Source organism: Myotis brandtii, unplaced genomic scaffold (assembly GCF_000412655.1).
Source record: "Myotis brandtii unplaced genomic scaffold, ASM41265v1 scaffold1697, whole genome shotgun sequence".
Lineage (NCBI taxonomy): Eukaryota > Metazoa > Chordata > Mammalia > Chiroptera > Vespertilionidae > Myotis > Myotis brandtii.
In genome coordinates this window covers 106366-126336 of record NW_005356244.1, presented here as the reverse complement: position 1 = coordinate 126336, position 19971 = coordinate 106366, and positions in this window count along the sequence as shown.

The following is a 19971-nucleotide window of genomic DNA, read 5'->3' as shown; positions in this document are numbered from 1 at the left end:
CCCCTGAGCCACACCGGCCAAGCAGACCCTTTATTCCTGCCAATATTAGTTTGGGGCTGAACAGTGGCTTCCCCCTTTAGAGAGCAGAGTTCTCCAGCTTGTCACAGTCCTCTGTTCACTTTGGACCTGTCCACTTTCCTCATTCACGTTACCTGCCCGACACCTATGGACACTTGCCTTTTTCCCTTGACAAAAATAAATGGCTCAGCAGGTGGAATGTCCAATCCCCTCACCCCCCATTTCTTGCTGATCCTACACAGGCCTTTAAGAATTGGATCCCTCTTGGTCAAAGGCCAGAAGACCTTTTTCCCAGACCCTGGGATTTAGCTAAGTAGTAGGGTCACCACCGCTGGCCCAGCCTCGCCTTGTCCACTTCCACTCACCCCCCAGCAGAAGGCAGTCTCCTCATGAGGCTCACAGCAGGTGCCTCTCAGCCCAGGAATGCACATTTCTCTCTCTTTAAAAAGCCCAATTACATTGTTCCCACTATTGAAGACATGTTCATTATTTCATATTTGAGAGAGATGTCCTTCAAAGGCTATTAACATTTTGCCAAAAATAAATCTCTCTCTCAATGTGCCCTTCGGTTAACTGTGAACCCCTTAAGTCAAAAGAACAGAAGGGCCAGGAACGCCTCGCACAGGCCGCCCCCTCCTTCTCTAAAAAGCCCAATTACATTGTTCCCACTATTGAAGACATGTTCATTATTTCATATTTGAGAGAGATGTCCTTCAAAGGCTATTAACATTTTGCCAAAAATAAATCTCTCTCTCAATGTGCCCTTCGGTTAACTGTGAACCCCTTAAGTCAAAAGAACAGAAGGGCCAGGAACGCCTCGCACAGGCCGCCCCCTCCTCCTTGCCGATGCTGCCTGTGGCCAGGGACCACCGAAAGCCCCTTTGCCAGCCAAGTCTGATCCCCACCCGACCCCCCAAAGTAAAAATTGCTGCTACTTCTTCAAGGGCTTATAATTATAAGAGACTCAATTATATAGCAAATTATATAAATTATATATAAAAGCCTTAATTATATAACAAATTGCTTTGCAATGATTATTTAAATTGTGTATTGGCAGGAATTGGATATCTGAATATAATGGGTTTCATTGATTATAAAAGTGTCTTCACTGAACTGATATAATAACTGCCTTTGTGGGTTGCTGCTCAAAATACCAGCCAGCTGGGAGATGTCAAAAACTTAGATTGTTTGAATCGCGTGCAGAATAGGTAAGGGAATGGGCTCCCTCTGTAGCTCCTGCTCCTGGGCGATAAGGGGACCTAGGACAGATCCTCGGCCCAACGTGGGGCAGTCGCTCTGCAGGGCGTCTGTCAGCGCAGGTGGGCTGGTTCCCAAGGAACAGGACAGTGCAGGGCGGGGAGGCCTGCAGTCTGCAGCTGGAAGGGCCACTTGGCTTGGGCATTTGGAAGGTGCCCTGGACCTGAGGTCCTCTTTTTCTCACCTGCTCAGCCCCCCTGGGAAGGAAGCCCATGTCTGTTTGGTGGGCATGAGCTGTGCTGCACTCCCATGGCTCTCCCGAGGCCGGGCACTGAGGGTGGGGGCCAGGAGTGTGTTGGAATGTCCAGCACTGAAGAGTCCCATGACCTCCTTGGAGCCCAGGGATGGCGAACCTTTTGAGCTCGGTGTGTCAGCATTTTGAAAAACCCTACCTTAACTCTGGTGCCGTGTCACACATAGAAATTTTTTGATCTTTGCAACCATAGTAAAACAAAGACTTATATTTTTGATGTTTATTTTATTTTTTAAATGCCATTTAACAAAGAAAAATCAACCCGAAAAATGAGTTCGTGTGTCACCTCTGACACGCGTGTCATAGGTTCGCCGTCACTGCTCTAGCCCATGGCAGCTCCGTTCTCTTGGTAATGCCCACAGCTCCTGCGGAACCTTCTGTGCCCAGACTCTGTCCCTCACCTTCCTACACACTGACTCCCACTCTAGGAACCCCTGGAGGACAGGAGAAGCAGATTGCCAAGCTCCTTCTCTCCTGTCAGCACCCAGAACTGTGTCTGCTATGCTGCACTGAACAATGTGGTGATGGAGAGACATCATGTACCCTTCTGGGTGCCCAGCTCTTTTTCCTTCTCCTCGGGTGAATCCTGGCAGGTGGAGACATTGAAGATATGTTGTGCCATGTGGAGTTCTTGGCAACGAGAGACCACTTGAGTGTTTCCTAAAGCTACTCTCTTGGCTCTGTCTGAGCCCTGTGATCCGCCCATGAACTGTGGAATGTGGCTGTTGTCCTCAGGTGTCTTGGGCTGCTGGGCAAGAAGTCAGGAGTGCAGCAGAATCAGAAACCTTGACTGCTCCCTCTCAACATCACAGTTACATTTGTGGACTTAGGTGTCATGTGATTGGCTTCACCCTGTGCTTATAGAAGTGTTTGTGTTTGACCCTCAGCCTAGGGCAGTGATGGCGAACCTACGACACGCATGTCAGAGGTGACACGCGAACTCATTTTTTGGGTTGATTTTTCTTTGTTAAATGGCATTTAAATATATAAAATAAATATCAAAAATATAAGTCTTTGTTTTACTATGGTTGCAAATATCAAAAAATTTCTATATGTGACACGGCACCAGAGTTAAGTTAGGGTTTTTCAAAATGCTGACATGCCGAGCTCAAAAGGTTCACCATCACTGGCCTAGAGGTTCTCATGAAACTCAGAATATTTGGTTTCCTCACATGGTAATTTAAGGGTTACTTCCTCTCAGAGATTATCTTTTTAAAATTACAAGCTTGTCAGAATACTCTTGGGTGCTCGCAATAGAAACCACTGACTAAGGGTCCTGGGTTCGATTCCGGTCAAGGGTACATTCCAGGGGTTGTGGGCTCCTGTAGGGGGCCTGCAGGGGGCAGCCAATTGATGATTCTCTCTCATTATTGATGTTTTTATCTCTCTCCCTCTCCCTCTCCCTTCCTCTCTGAAATCAATAATATATATATATATTTAAAAAAAAAAGAAACCACTGACTAAACTGGCTTGAATAGTAGGGAATGTCATCATCTTACACGACAGGAAGCCCTGAGGTAGGGTGCTGTGGAATTAGTGAATTCAGTAGCTCTAGCTTCAGATTAAGGGCCTTACGCAGTGTGTTGGTTTTGTCTTTGCATCAGCTTTCCTCCTGAGTGCATGACGGCTGCCATAGCTCCAGATGTCACATCGTCATGAAAGTATCCAAGAGGACCAAAGAGATGCATACATCCCTTTGGTTTGCAAGGAAAATTCTTTTCAGAAGCTTCTTACTAACTTCCTCTCTTATTCTTTAGCCATAACCATGTTTCAACTCATCCCTGACCTGGGCCATGAGCCACCGTGATAGCTTTAAAGAAATCAGGTCTAATCCTCTGGGTCTGGGGCCAGGCTTTCTGGGAGCATAAGACAACGTTGGGCGGGTGAGGAATTTAGGCACTGTCATGTCCCTTTTCCCTGAAGCTGGCCTGCCTGCCTCTGCCAGGAAGGTAGCATAGGACGCTTCAAATTTTGACGGATGTCTTGGTAAAAGGAGTAGGAGCATGTGCTTGGTGCCACACTGCCTGATTCAAATCCCAGCTCTACCACTTTCTGCTTACTGGCAGGGTTCTCCACTCCCTGTGCCTACCTGGTGGGCTGAATGGGTTTAAATGAAAGAGACTGAAGACAGAGAAGAGCTCAGTGAAAGTAGCAGCTATCACTACCGACTGCTGCTCTTAAACGCGCTCTTCTTAGCAAGTAAAGATGATTAGCCGTCCAGCCTCACCCTGCCCACCCCACCCCAGTCTCGCAGCATCTCACATCCTCCCCCAGGTTTGGGCACAGTGTCACAGGATGCAGTTTGGAGACGGCTCCAGAGAGCACCCGGCACTTTGAGGTGGTTGACACACACTCTACAGTGTGAATGGCAAGTTCGTCAGCCGACTCCCCAAAGCCCTGATGTCCTGCTGCTGCTGGCTGCTCGGGCAGCTGAGGCAGCGGTTGTGAGGAGCGGGCTCTGCAGACTGGACACAGCTCATCCTCCGGCGAAGCGGCAGAGGGAGGCGATGGAACAGAAAATGAGCTCTTCTCTGCTTCTCTCCAGGAGGAGATGTGACGGAGTGGGCAGGGGAATCCTCGTGCTAGACTCCCGTCTCTTGTCACCGTCTGGGGTTGGGCACCGGGAAGTCCCCTAGCTTTGGTTTCCTCTCCTCTGAACTTGGGGGCACCTTGTCAAGTCTGGAGTCTCAGTGAAAAATCCCCAGGGGGCGGAAGTGGAGATGGGTGTCTGTGAGATCTAGGGCACCCCAGGCCTGCCCCCAGGCAGCTGCTCGAGGAGCGGGCTCTGCAGCCTGGACGCAGCCCGTCCTGGCAAAGCCGCCCTGGTGAGGCCCATCTTTGGGAACTAATTCAGGCCCGTGAAGCCTTGCTGGCTCTATCCTCTATCAGCCTCGGTGCCATTAAGAACAAGACAAAAGGCAGAGCCTTGATTGAATCTTGAAAACAAGGCCCACGAGGGCATGTTTCTTGGAGGGCATGTTTCTTTGTCATGGTGTCACGGGAAAGAGGAGCATCCCAGGGAAGGACAATGATGATGGAGCGGCAGAGGGAAAAAGCAGTTTGTGAGAAGACAAGAGACCATGAAGAAAAGAAATCTTCCAGAATCCCCTGTGCTTTATGTTTTGTTTTTGTAGTAAAGAGGAACACTGAGGGATGGTGGCTGGACTGCGGGCGGCACCCCCACCACCCTCTCCTTTTTGTCTCTGTTGCCTCAGGCGAACAAGCGTGTCCTATGGCAGGAGCTGGTTTGTTCGGAGGAGAGTCTGTACCCCCAGCCCAGGGTCCCCACTTTGCTCTTCCTTCCCCTCTGCACAGCTTTGCTTGAATGTCTGGAGGGGGAGGGGGAGAGTCTGCTGGGGAAGGCCCTGGCCTGGCTTCCCCTCTGGCCCTCAGACCTTTTATTGAGCGTAGCTCTCTTTTTACTGCCTGTCTTTGGCAAAGCCAGCTCTCGGGGCTGAAATCCAGCCAGGGAGATCTGATTTCTCAAAAGCCATTTTGATCTTTTTACTTCAAAGGGAGTTCTTTTCACTCTGAGCCCCAGGCTGGTGGCCCCAAACCTGCCCCTTCGGGCTGTCGGTCTGGATGGGGCCTGTGGTCTCCTCTTTGCAGGCAGCACCGAGAGCCTGGGATCCTGGCACTGGGGCTGTGGCCGATTTGGGTTGCCAGTTGGGACCTCTGTTCTTTTTGTCAACGCAGAAAAGATTGTAAGGCCAACAAAAATAAAAGGAAAGCAAAATGGGTTTAATGAAGATATATTACATTCCAAATGAGGAATGGCCCAGATGAGAGAGAGAGAGAGAGACCGGGCTGCTTCAGCTCATGGGAGAGAGAGAGAGAGAGAGAGAGAGAGAGAAACTGGGCTGCTTCAGCTCATGAGGAAGTCAGAGAAAAGGGGGCCTGGAGACAGGCTCAGGGGGTTAGCCTTGAAGGGGCTGCAGCTGCCCATCTCATGGGGTCCCTTAGAGGTTGGGGATACGTGCCTGTGGGGGAAGGGAAGGGGAAAGGGAGTGGCATGGCCATGCTCCTTGGAGGTAGAGCACGTGTGAGAGAGACAGAATGGTGGGAGAGCAGGGCCCCAACTCCTGGGTTTAAAAGAGGGATTTTCTGGCTGGAGACTTTCATTTGCATTCAGAGATGATTGACAGAAACTATCTTTCTTCTGGGCACGCCCTTACCCATAATGTATTCAGGAAAACCCATGGGGGTGGGTCAAGCCTAAATGAAATTTTTATTATAATTAGCCCAGGGCCCCAGTAAGGTCGCATTGGCATTGAGGTCATGTCGTTTTCCTATGAGCGTGCGCCGAGAACCAGCTGGCTCTGGACCTTCCTGCTGGCGGCCTGCTGGGCTGCCCAGAGAGAAGGGGTCTGAAGGCAACATTAGTGAGAACCTCCTTCAGGACCCCAGGGCAGGCCCCACCCCAGCCGCTCAGGTCTATGCGCCGAGAACCAGCTGGCTCTGGACCTTCCTGCTGGTGGCCTGCTGGGCCCAGAGAGAAGGGGTCTGAAGACAACATTAGTGAGAACCTCCTTCAGGACCCCAGGGCAGGCCCCACCCCAGCCGCTCATGTCTAACTTCCTACCTGACAAGGCTGCCTGGGATCCTGGCCCTGGGGCTGCCTGGGCTAGCTTGGGAGGCAGTAGGATTTGTCCCTAGTGTTCCTGTCTCTGGAACCTTGAGGGGTCCTGCCTTTTTCTCTATCTGGCTCTGCCCTGTTTATCATCTGATCCCCAAAGTCCTCCTGTTCCCCATCCTCATTCATCTTATCGAAACCTGCTGGGGGACTGGAACTGACCTTAACTTTGAGGGTCTCTTCTCTCAAAGAGCCTTCCCTGTTCCTCCTACCTCCCACCCCACCTGCACCCTACCCAGGGGAGGCACCCTTCCCAGGGCTCCCACGGTATTCTGCAGCGCTCTGTGACTCCCCCTTTGCAGCTCCTGTCACTTTTTGCATAACTGTCCCTTTGCTGTCCATGACCCTCGGGAGAGGCTGAGGACCTGGAAGAAAGGGGCTGTTACCCCTCTACATGGTCCTAGCGTCCAGCACGATGCCGAGCACACAGTAGGCTCTCAATGTGTGTCCAGTGAATTAATGCATTCTTTCCTGCAGCTCTTTCAAAGCCCTAGGATTTCACTGAGGTGACTCAGGGGCTCCTTGTCTACCACTGGTGATTCCAGAGTCAGCCCTTCTTTGTCCACAGCAAGTTTACTTTCATCTGTTATATATTGATATGCACATATATTAAATTATGTATATCATGTGTAATATATATAATATAAACTATGTGATATATTACATATATAACATATCATATATGTAATATGACATATCTTTGCATTCATATACATATATATAGAAAAATATATAAATAAACATATACAGATATTTTTGTCAAAAGGATTCTGTTTAAAAAAGAAATGTGAAAACCAAGACCTTGAGTTTTTAATCCAGGCCTTCTCTTTCCTAGTGGCATTTGCTTTTGAAGTCTTCACTAATTACCACTTAGACACTGGAAAGCTTTTTTCCTGTTGACAGCGTTTTTGAATTTTGCTGAGCGGATGGAGCCCTTACATTTTGGGCAGTGACTTCTTAGCGGTGTACCTGCCCCCCATCCCCACCCCCCACATCAGCAATCCTGGCTGGTATTGGGGAATGAAGGCGGATTGGATTAGCATAAGCCACAGAGCTGCGACTCTCATTTATCTCTGCGGTTTTTGTTATCGTTGTTCTGCTCAGCATCAGGCCAGCTGGGAGGCCAGGGTCGACTGGGTGGGTGATGTATGAGGGTTGGAAGTCCTCGCAGATACAGGCAAAGTGCTTTTGCTTCTCTTGCTGGCTCGCTAGGTGGCAGCTGCTTTTGTCAGTTGTCATCTCCTTCCCCTCTGCTCTCTGGTGGGCAGCACCTCTCTCCCTCCTGGTGGTTGAATCCTCCTCCCAGGCAGGCTTCCCTCTGGGCCCGCCCTTCCCAGTGCAGGAGCCTGAGCCCCGGCCCTTCATTCCTGCTCAGAACCCTGCTGACCTCTGACCTATGGTGGATAGTGGTCAGAGCACTGACTTGGGAGTCCAAGAGCCTGGTCTTGCGTGTTGAATTACTCACCAACCATGGGAACTTGGGTCAGTCATGTGTCTTCTGGAACTTCAGTGTCCTAGTCAATAAACTAGAATAAGCACCCCAGCCTTCCTACCACACAGTGAGGCTCATCTGAAACCCTCAGCCAGTCTTTCTCAGCTTTTCCTGCAATCAGAGTCTCCTGGGAAGATTTCATATCCCAATTCCCAGGTTGTACCCCCAGACCAATTAAGTCAGACTTTGGGACTGAGACCCAGACATTAATTAGCATTTTTTTTAAAGCTCCTCAGGTAATTCTAATTTGCAGCCAAGGTTGAGAACCACTGTTAAAGGTCAAAGTATGATGGGCATTCAAAATACAACTTACAAGTGAATTCTAAACTTCCTTATAAAGGAAATGGAGAAAATGTCCGCTTACTAGTTCAGAATTTCTTCCAGAATCTCCTGGAAGTTGTGTGTAATTCTAATTTGCAGCCAAGGTTGAGAACCACTGTTTAAGTAAAAGTATGATGGGCACTCAAAATACAATTTACAAGTGAATTCTAAACCTCCTTATAAAGGAAATGCAGAAAATGTCCGCTTACTAGTTCAGAATTTCTTTCAGAATCTCCTGGAAGTTGTTCATTCATTTCCCCAGGAATGGACAATTTTGCATTAATTTTGGCTTATGATGCCATCTTCTTAGTGACATTACCTGCCACCCTCTCCAAAATTGCACCATTACACCCCTCCATGCCCACACACATTTCCTGTCCGCCTCCCCTGCTAGTACTTTGCACTTTCTCTGTAACCTCCCATCACTATCAGTATGAACATCCTCAAGTCGCCCACAAGGCCAGAGTTTCTCTAAATGTGGTTCCAGGACCACCTTTACTTAAGATCCCCAGGATTGGATTTAGGAATCTGCATTTTCAGAAGCTCCCTAACTTTCTTTTTTTAAAATATATTTTTATTGATTTCAGAGAGGAAGGGGGAGGGAGAGAGAGATAGAAACATCAATGATGAGAAAGAATCATTCATCAGTTGCCTCCTGCATGCCCCACACTAGAGATCGAGCTCAAAACCCAGGTATGTGCCCTGACCAGGAATTGAACCATGACTTCCTTATTCACAGGTCAATGCTCAACCACTGAGCCACATGGCTGGGCCCTCACTTTCTTTTGACCACTGAAGTTTGAGAAGCAGTGGGCTGGGCCTCTGGATTCTTGATTCAGAATGTGCAGGGGCAAATCTGTTGCTAGTTTTCCATCTACTTGCTCCTCCAAACCCTGCCCTAAAAGTGGGAATCCATCTTCCTTCGCAGATCAGTGGTCTTGGGTAAAATCTCTAATGTTCCAGAGAAATCCTAGATATTTTCCAAGTTACTTTAGGGGTGTGGCTGTCTCAACAGTGTGATTTGAGAGGCTTAGACTAAGGTTCCTTATCTAAGGAAAAGGTCATTCCCTTCCCTCCCCAATCATGGTACTTGGAACTCCATCTTAGTTCAGTCATTCTTCCTGAACTCTTCTCACTCACCTCTAGTCCGATGAATTACAAAAAAACATGAACGGTGGACCTATTTGATTCCATCTTCTTGCTCAGTTTTCCTTTGGCTTCCTGTCACCTACAGGGGGAAGCATAGCCCCAGTTTTTGTTACCAAAGGCTCTTCAAGCTCTGGCTCACCTTTCCAGCCTTCATTCCCACGGCTCTCAATACATACTCCAGCAGGACCAACTGCATGTAATTCCCGGAGCATCACGTGCCATTTTCTTCTCTGGGTGTCCTCCTGGATTGCTCCTACATCTCTTTGCAGATGTCACTCCTCTCCCCACACTTTCAGATGGCTCAGAGTGCAAGCCAAGTCCTCACATGGTCTCCAAGGCCCTACAGGATCTGTCCATCCACCTCCTTACCTCTCTGCCTTTATCTGCTACTTCCCTGTGTTAGTTTCCCAGGGTAGTTGTAACAAAGCCCACAAACTGTGGTAGCTTAAAACAACAGAAATTTATTCTCCCATGGTTCTTGGGGCTCGAAGTCAAAATCAAGGTTTTGGCAGGGCCATGCTCCCTCTGAAACTTGGAAGTGAAGGATCCTTCCTTGCCTCTTTCTAACTTCTGGAGGTTGGTGCTGTCTTTGGAATTCCTTGCCTTGGAGCTCAATCACTTCAGTCTCTGCCTCTGTCAACACATGGCCTTCTTCCTGTGTGTCTGTCTTCCAATGGCCATCTATCTTCTTATGAGGACAGTAGTCTTATTGGATGAGGGCCCATCCTACTCCAGTATGACCTTATCTTAATTTAACTAATTACATCTGCAATGTTTGGAAATAGAGTCTTGGAAATAGACGGCCAGGATTCACTAGTGGGGAAGGAAAAAGAGCTGGGCACCCAGAGGGGCGCACGAGGCATTGCCCGGTCACCACATTGTTCAGTGCTGCATAGCAGACACGGTTCTGGGTGCTGGCAGGAGAGGAGGAGCTTGGCAGTCTGCTTCTCCTGTCCCCTGGGGGCTCCTAGAGTGGGCGTCAGTGTGTAGGAAGGAGGAGAAGGATTAAGACTTCAAAAATATCTTCTTTTGGGGGACAGTTCAACCCATAACATCCCCCTCTTTCTTCATTTTGTTTCAGTCACAGTGCGCTAGAGATGCCAGATTTAACACACAAAAATACAGGACATCCCATTAAATTTGAATTTCAGATAAACAACAAATAAATATTTTAGTATAAATATGTTCCTAATGTTGCATGGGGCAATTTATTTTTAGTATAAGTATGTCTCATTCGATATTTGGGACATAGTTATGCAAAAAACACACACACATATATTTGTCATTGATCTGAAATTCAAATGTAAGTGGGCATCCCATATTTTGTCTAGCAATCTGTATTCTTGTTCCTTGAACACAACAAGCATGCTCCCACCTCTCAGAGCCTCTGTCTTGGCTGTTCCCTCTGAGTTGAAGTCCCTTCCCCTATCAGTGGTCGGTAAACTGCGGCTCGCGAGCCACATGCGGCTCTTTGGCCCCTTGAGTGTGGCTCTCCCACAAAATACCGATTTCTGCACATGGGCCACGAAGTTTCAATTGCACTGTACGTGTGCGCCCGCATGTGGTATTTTGTGGAAGAGCAACAATCAAGGGGCCAAAGAGCCGCATGTGGCTCGCAAGCCGCAGTTTGCTGACCACTGCCTAGCTCTTTGCGATCCTCATTCTCTGATTGCTTTCATACAAGTCCAGCAGGCCCTCGAATAATGTGGTTTCATTGATGCTTTAGAAACTTGCCTCTTGTTTAGATCAATTAGACTGTGGTAAAATAGGTTTGTTAAACATCATTTTGCCACAGTTCCAAGAACCTATCAATGTTAAGTGGGGACTTCCTGTACTTCCTATCCTTCTTTCTTATTTTAGTATAAATGTGTCCCAAATTTATGTCAGCTCAGGCTACTATGACAGAATAACACTGAGCAGGTTGCCTAAACAACATATATTTATTTCTCACTGTTCAGGAAGCTGGGAAGTCCAAGATCAAGGTGTCCACCAGATTCTGTTCTTGGTGAGGGCCTGCATCGTGGCTTGCAGACAGACGCCATTCCCTGTGTGCTCACATGCCCATTTTGTGTGTATGCATTCATAGAGAGAGAATTCTGGTACCTCATCCTCTTCATGGGGCCCCGCCCTCATGACCTCATCTTACTCAAATTACCTCCCAAAGGCCCCACCTCCAAATCCCATCATATTGGGGGATAGGGGCTTCAGCATATGAATTTTGGGGGACACAAACATTCAGTCCATAACACTTTACCTGGCAGACCTCACAGGGGAAAGCTGCTCTCCCACACATATGCTGCACAGCCAGTGTGCGGTTGTCTCTGAAGGGAGTTGCAGTCAAGGAATCAGGCCCCCATAGGGAGCCATACTCTTATCATTCCCGGTACAGGCCTCCTCCTCATAGGCCTTGTTGTTGGGGGTCGGGGATGTTAGAAATAAGGCGAGCCCCCAAACTCAGGGGTCCTGGTAGAACACAAAGCATACTCGGGAGCCAGACAGCAAGGCAAATATGTTTATACAAAGCATACTCGGGAGCCAGACAGCAAGGCAAATATAAATATGTTTACTTCTGCAGAAGGCTGTGTACCAACCCAGAGTCTGCCTAAACTCCCTTCTTTGACAGAAAAAATTCCTTGTTTATTCTCACAGGGGCTTAGCTGAAACCTTCTTATGGGGGAAGTAGGGAACCTTGAAGACACTTTTCTTCACTCAGACACAGTGCTCTGGACTTTTCTGCTCTGAGGCATCCCCACCCCACTCACCCCGGATTCACAGAGAGGAAGGAGCCTATTGTTCGTGGCTCCCCCAGCAGTGAGATGACCTGCCCACCCCACCATCTGTGCTGATACATTTGACCCTCCTCGGGTGCTGTTCCATGAGGGGAAATGGACCATGGGGGGACCAGCACTTTAGCCTCTTCCACATTCTAAGGTGGTAAGTAAATAAAGGCTTAATTATTACTTTCATTTTGCCTGCTTGTCATAATTGGCTACTTTTGATACCTGGCAGCTCTTCTCTTGACAAACAATCTTCTTGAGAATAGAGCCAACACAGAAGAAGCAGAGCTGGGAGACAGAGATGGGGGCTGGGTCTCTATAACATCATCTGAGCTCCCCTACCTCTAGCTGTACTGGAAGCCAGTGCAACACCTGGACCTTTTTGTTATTGAACATAAACCAATTAGTTGTGTTTTTGTGTCACTGAGCCTAAGCCAATGACATCTTCTCAGTGACCCCCCCCCCCAATGAGCCTCAGGAACCCCTCCCCCAAGTTCCTGTTCTCCCTTGTACTTGCCTTGTTGGTGGTTCAGAGTACCCTATACTATCCTGTTGTGCAAGCCTGCATCCCCAAGAGACATTCACTCTTAGAAACCGGGGGAGGGGGTGGGGTAATGTTTTTTAAAATCCCCACACCTTACATTCCCTGGCACAGAATCACAGGAAAAGCTCTGTAGAATGAGGGCTTAATTGAATGAAACTGCAGAAAGCTGTTTACAATTACTCAGTTAGGTAATTATAAATAGGATGACAACGCTTCTTAATATAAAAAAAAACTACATTAAAAAACATTTGCAATCCCCTGAGGATATCAAATCTGTATCAGGGAATAAAATTTGTATTATCTTTTACTGCATAATAAGTTATCCCCAAACTCATTAGCTTAGAACAACAGACATTTGTTATGTCAGTTTCTCAGAGTCTGGGATGCAGGTGCAGGCTAGCTGGGTCCTCTAGCTCTGGATCTCTCACAGGTATCATCATGGAGTCACCGAAGCTACAGTCGTTTCAAGGCTCAACTGCAAGCTCACTCAAGTGGCTGTTTGCAAGCCTCAGGTTCTCATTGACTATTGGCCAGAGACATCAGTTTCTTTCCACGTGGGTTTCTGCACAGGGCTGTTCCCAATATGGCAGTGGCTTCCCTCAGAGTGAATGAGAATCTTTTACTGCATAATAAGTTATCCCCAAACTCATTAACTTAGAACAACAAACATTTGTTATGTCAGTTTCTCAGAGTCTGGACACAGGGCTGCTCCCAATATGGCAGTGGCTTTCCTCAGAGTGAATGAGAGAGAGAGAGAGAGAGAGATCCAAGATGGAAGTCACAGTCTTTGTAGAATCTAATCTCAGAAGTGATATCCTAACACTTTCTCTATATTCTGTTTGTTAGAAATTAGTCACTGGGTCCAATCCACACCCAAGGGGTGGCTATTATTCAAGGGCCTGAAAACCAGGGGGCAGCTCAGCTATCTTAGCAGTTGCCTACCACAGTCTACCCGCAATGATTCACATTCGTCCCACACGTAAAATACACACCTCCTCTACCAAGGCCCCTAAAGTCTCATCTCATTACATCTGTTCAAAGTCCAAAATTGTATCTAAATCAAGTTCAGGTGTGGATGAGGTACCTTAAGTGTAGTGCCTTAAGTACAGATCCTCTTGATCTGGACCTGTAGAACGAAAGAAGTTATCTGGCCCCCATCTACTCAACATACAGTTGTTGGTCAGGAAGATGATGTCTTTAACAAGGTGGAAAATTGGAGGCACGAAGGTTTGTTAATCCATAGGCCGATGCTCTATCCACTGAGCCAAACCAGTTTGGGTGGGAAGATGATGTCTTTAACAAGGTGGAAAAGTGGAGGCACGAGGGTTTGTTAATCCACAGAAATTCTGAAAACCAGCCAAGCAAATGTTGCAAGTTCCTTGATTAGATCCCAAGGCCTGAGGCTAATTCTCCATGGTCTTGATGCCACTCTCTGGGCTGCTGATTTCGCCCTCTCAGTCATCTTTTCTTTTTTTTATGGAAGTAGCACATTTCTGTAGCTGAGCGGCTTTCTCAGACTGCTTCCTGCCAGTAGAATTCTGAGGGCTTATTCAGCACCATCTTGTTTCCCCATAGTCCAAGTTGGCAATGTTTCTACAAATATAAGTATTTTAAGAAACTTGTGGGCCTCCTTTGGGGTTTACTCCATTAGACAAAAGTCATACCTACAAATTTCTTTGATATAAGCCCTTTTTGCTGTTGCTGAGATGGCTGAGGTCCAACACCCTTAACTTCCTAGTGGCCCTATAGTTTGATTGAGCGGCACACCCTTAATCTCTTGTGACTTTATAAAAAACATGTATTTGGTTTTCATGCCCAGTCTCATGGGCAGAGCCTTGTAATGTCCTAAGTGACAAGAGCAATAGGAGCATCTTTTGTGATATTTATTTTTTTTGTCCCTAAAATAGTTCCAGAGTGATAAAGGTAAAAGGAGCGTCTTTCCTTATTCATAACAAGACCTTTCAATCACACCCGAGTTTATGTTAATGAGGTGACTTTTGCCCCCAAAGATGGGGGTGGGGCTCTTTGCCAGGGGAACCAACTATATAATTAGAGAGTTAGAATTTCTAGCTCCGCCTTCCAACCCCCAGGGGCCTCTAATGGCCAATGACTTAATCACCCATGCCTATGTAGTGAAGCCCTCATACAAACTCTAACCAAAGGGTTTCAGAGAGCTTCCGGGCTGGTGATCACATGGAGGTGCAGGGAGGTGGTGCACCGGGAGAAGGCACAGAAGCTCCGTGCCCCTTTCCATATACCTTGCCCCTGTCCATCTCTTCCATTTGGCTGTTCCTAAGTTGTATTTTTTTCATAATAAATGGGTAATAGTAAGTAAGGTGCTGTTGTCTGTGAGTTATTCTGGCAAATTACTGAATCTGAGGAAAGGGCAGTGGGAGCCCTCATTTAAACTTGGATGCTCAGAAGTATAGGTGACAACCTGGGCCTGCGACTGGTGTCTGAAGTGGGGGTAGAAGGTAGACAGTCTTAACCTGAGGGGTCTGTACCAACTCCAGGAAGTTACTGTCAGAATTGAGTTAAATTGTAGGACACACATACAGTGTTTTGCTTGGTGTGGAAAACCCCACATATCTGGTGTGAGAAGTGTTTCAAGTAGAGGAAAACGGCTTTTCTTTTTCTCTTTAAGGACCCTTGTATGTGACTGTGTAGCCTCTTAAGCAATACCTTTGATCGTTGGGAGGTCTTAACAACAAGCTTTATTTTCACACCCTCAGTTTTATCTCTATTCTGTATCCTGTTTTCCTGGCAGTGTTCTGTATTTGACATTTGCTTAGAAATCATTAATTTTAGCATTGTGTGCTGTCTGGAGGCTAAAAATGGTCAAAACTCTGTTTTTTGGGGGTTTTGTTTTTGTATAACAAAAATAAAGACTTTACCTTTCTTCCTTTCTTTCTTTCTTTCTTTCTTTCTTTCTTTCTTTCTTTCTCTTTCTTTCTGTATTCTGTATTTGACATTTGCTTAGAAATCATTAATTTTAGCATTGTGTGCCGTCTGGAGGCTAAAAATGGTCAAAACTCTGTTTTGGGGGGGTTTTGTTTTTGTATAACAAAAATAAAGACTTTCCCTTTCTTTCTTTCTTTTTACATGCAGTTTACTATAAGTAGCAAAAAGAGGCCAGGTAGTACAATATCACTTTGCAAAAACTCCTTAACTCAATTAACTAGTTCATTACGCATATTTTTTACTTTCCACAAAACTGCAGCTAATGGTGTAGCTCAACTTACTGCTACTACATAATTAACCCCTCTTCCTGTAATTTCCAGTAGCAAGTTCCTCATTTCCTTTTGAGCCCTCATGAGCGGTGTCCCCCACGTCAAGATTTCTAGTTGTAGTCTGTTCAAGACTATTAGGTTTTCTCTAACATGCTCCTCAGACTCCTCCCAGCCTCTGCCCACTGCCAGGTTCCACCTCTCCCACATGTATTTGTGACAGCAGCACCCGCTTCCAGGAATCCAAGTCTATTTTTTCCTTTTCTCATCTTACCTCTCTGGTGGTGACTATTCTCATGAGCTTAAAGCATGTCATTTTGTTTGTGAGAATTTCTTATAAAATTATACTCTTGTTTTATGAACATCAATTTTTTACTTTTCTAAATGGCATTCTTTTATATATCTTATTCCGGTTCTCACTCTTTTCAACTATGACTATGCTTTCAAGATCCATCCCTGTTGTTATGTAGACATCTAATCAATTGCTTCCAACAGTGTGTAGTACACCATGAGTTCTACTCCACCCCCAAGCCCCATATATTTTCTGTCTAATCCCCTAAGGTTGGGTGCCAAAATTACCTCCAACTTCTTGCCATCATCACAAATAATGTGGCATGGGCATCCTAATTTGTGGCCCTTTATGAAACTGTGAGAATTTCGTTGGGATATGTGGACACCCAGAATGGAAATTGATGGTACATGGGTTACACATATGCTTAATTTGACTAGACAGTGACAAATTATTCATAATAAGGCTGCAAAGTCTTTATTCCCACCAGCCATAAATAAAGGAGGCTGTATCCCACATCTGGGTCGACACCCAGTATTATCATCCACTTAAAAAATTTTTTAGTCTATTTGGTATGAAATTATATCTCATTAATACTTGATTTGCATTTTCCCTGACAATTGGTCAGTTAGAGCATCTCTTCATATATTTCCACAAACCGCCTATTCATATCCTTGTTTGCATGTTCTTTAAGATCAGAGGCCAGGTGTGTTTTTTTTCCTGCATTCTTCGTTGTTCCCAGAACACTGCTGGACGTTGATTAGTGATTGATGAGAAGGTCAGTGTGGCTGTGTTATTTGAGCTTCGGGATTTTGAGGCCTACTTTCCCTCCACAGAGCCTGAGGTGTTTGCCTTCATTCATTCAGAACACATTTATCAAATGACTGCCCTATGCCAAGTCTTCCAGGGCAACTCTCCCTCCCGGCAAAACCCAAATGACTTGTCAGTCACTCTATCAAATGAACAGAAGAATGAAACTGGTCACACCAGTGATTTTGAATCAGATAGACTTTAGTAACATTTAAAATGCCCTTTTATAGACACAAACATTCTATGATCTTGATGCAAGTATAGTGACCGATTGATTTTTCTTTCACTGTTGCTTTTAACTGCCACGTGCCTTAAGCAAGGCAAGACCCAAGGAATCTTGGCTGTGTCTTTGCCCATTGAGAGGAGACTCAATGTAGCATTTAAAAAATTTTTTTCCTGCTTTATAGGACCGTTCTCACATCTTTAGTGAACAATGATTGCTGAAAAATACCATGGATTTCATAGACAAACAGTAAACTCTTCTGCTCACTGTCCCCTGTAAAGGTCCCAGGTCCCAGTGTGACAGCATTGATCTACAATCGCAGAGAGAGGAAGGGTTCTCAGCCCTGGCCTAATGACTCCCACAGCCACCTACCCTAGGGCAGGGTTAAGTGCCCACCTCTGTAAGTCTTGATTGAAACATCTCTACGCCATATTGTAACCATAGCTGACCCTTCAACAGCGTGGATTTGTGGGTACTGACCTACTGCACAATCAAAAATCTGACTCTCCCAAAAGGCTTTGTTGACTAAAAGCCTTATTGATAACATAAACATTCGATTAACACATATTTTACACATTGTATATATTATATGCTATTCAATTAACACATATTTTACACATTATATGTATTATATGCTGTATTCTTACAATAAAGTAAGCTAGAGAAAAGAAAATATTATTAAGAGTATCATAAGGAAGAGAAAAAATACATTCACAGTATTTATTGAAAAAAAACCACCCGTAAATGGACCCACATAGTTCAAACCCATGTTGTCCAAGGGTCATCTACTAGTATATCTGTTTATTTGCTTTTCCTCCTCTAGATTTGAAACCTATTGTGTTTTACTCATTTAGTTATTTTACTGTACTTTGCAAGGCACTTGTCAGGTGTTTAATAAGCATTTATTGAACAAATGGATGCAAGAAAAAAGCGTTTACTGAGCACCTACTTGCTGTATACTATGCCAGATGCTTGGAATTCTCAGATGAATAAGACAGGTTAGTGTGCAAAATGTACAGAGGAGGTGTACTGTTTCCTTTGGGGAGATGAGCTTCTATAAAGGGGAGCTGCCATTTTTTTGCACACACCTTTTTCATTTCCAAAAAAAAAAAGTTCTGCCCTTGAATTCTGGATGTGACTTATATTTTAATTGCAAGAAATAGGCTTCTCTCCGTGTGTATGTGTGTGAGAGGTATGGGTGTGGGTGTGGCTATTGCCTGTCTGACTGTTCAGCCATTCCAGCCTGGAGTCAGTATAGGGAGGTTGAAGCCCTTTTGCCCACCATCCAAAGGGGCTTGTTCAAATGCCTAGAGCATTTATGCAGCGATCCAGGGCTGCAGTGCTGACAAAGAAGTGAGCCTCCTAATAGTGGACACAACCCCTTTGGAATGTTATCCAACAATTGGAGAAATCTGAGTTGCCTGGGAGTGAGCCTTCCCAGCTCCACCCCAAATCCATTTTCAACTCTTTGGTCAAGCCAAAGGGACCTGGGTAAGTTTTGTCCAAAGGATTGAGGTTTGAGGGAGACTTAGACAAGTAAGTTTGCTGTAAAATCTTGTTATGAACCTCTTGGAAAACATACCAGTCAGAGCTCTGTATCTCACTTCACATCAGACTCAGTGAGAAGGTTTGGACAATGATTTCTAAAATGGCTAATAGGCCTGGGGCAGAGCCTAAAGTATGCTAGATTTTGTGTATTCCATGAAAAAACAAGTACCCATTTCTTTGTTCTCATTTAAAAATATCCTATCTAATAATAGATAAACATGGTAATTGACTGTACCTTCGCTACGCCTCCCATGGGCTAATCAGCGCAATATGCAAATTAACCACCAACAAAGATGGTGGCTAATTTGCATACTGCAGGCAGGGCGGGACAGCACGAGCCGCCAGCGCGAGCCGCCATCCAGGCTTCTGTGTGCGACCCCAGAAGCCGCCTGCCTGTAGCCCTGGACCTGGATCGAGTCCCAGGCTGCAGGCTGGCTCCCATGTGCAGCCCCAGAAGCTGCCTGGCGATCTGATCCCAGGCCGCTGGCCGGCCCCAGAAGCCCCAGAAGCCGCCTGATATGGCAGTAGCTCTATCAGTAAACGCTCTGAAAGTTAGTGGCATAAATGCACCAATTAAAAGACAGATTATGAGGGTGAATCAAAAACAAAACCCACTTTAAATATAAAGACACATATAGATTAAAAGTAAATGAATTAAGCTGCAGCCTGTTTTGCTCAGTGGATAGAGCATTAGCCCGTGGACTGAAGGGTCCCAGGTTCGATTCCAGTCAAGGGCATGTACCTCAGTTGCTGGCTTGATCCCCAGTCCCTATCAGAGGGAACCAATCAATGTGTCTCTCCCTTTCCCTTCACTCTCTCTAAAATTCAATGGAAAAATATCCTTGGGTGAAGATTAACAAAAACAAAGTAAATGGATTAAGTAACATTAAAGAGATTATAAGAAAAATATATTCCAAATTTTGTTAGTTGTATAATGGTTATGTTTAAATTATTAACACCTAAGAAATTGGGTGAAGGGTACATATAATATGCTGTAGTATTTCATAGGTTTTTTTTACATGTATGAGATTATTTCAAATTAAAATATTAAAAAATTAAAAATTAATAAAATATTAATTGAAATGTATCTGCATTACATGAAAAATCTCCTAATTGCTTCTAGCATAATTTATTAAATTGTGCTAAAATTTACAAGGGTTCAATTAAAAAATATCTTAATTCTAAATGATATAATAGAAAACATATAATAGTGCAGTTATAAGCACTTATCTGAAAATAAAAATTTAAAGAAGTGAATTTAAAGAAGGGATTAGCCAAAGAAAATATATGCACAACCCATGGACACAGACAACAGGATGGTGATGGCCAGAGAGAAGTGGGAGGCAAGAGCTGGGTAGAGGGGGCAAAAGGGGGGAAATAGGGACATCCTATATAATAATAATAAAAGGCTAATATGCACATTGACTGAA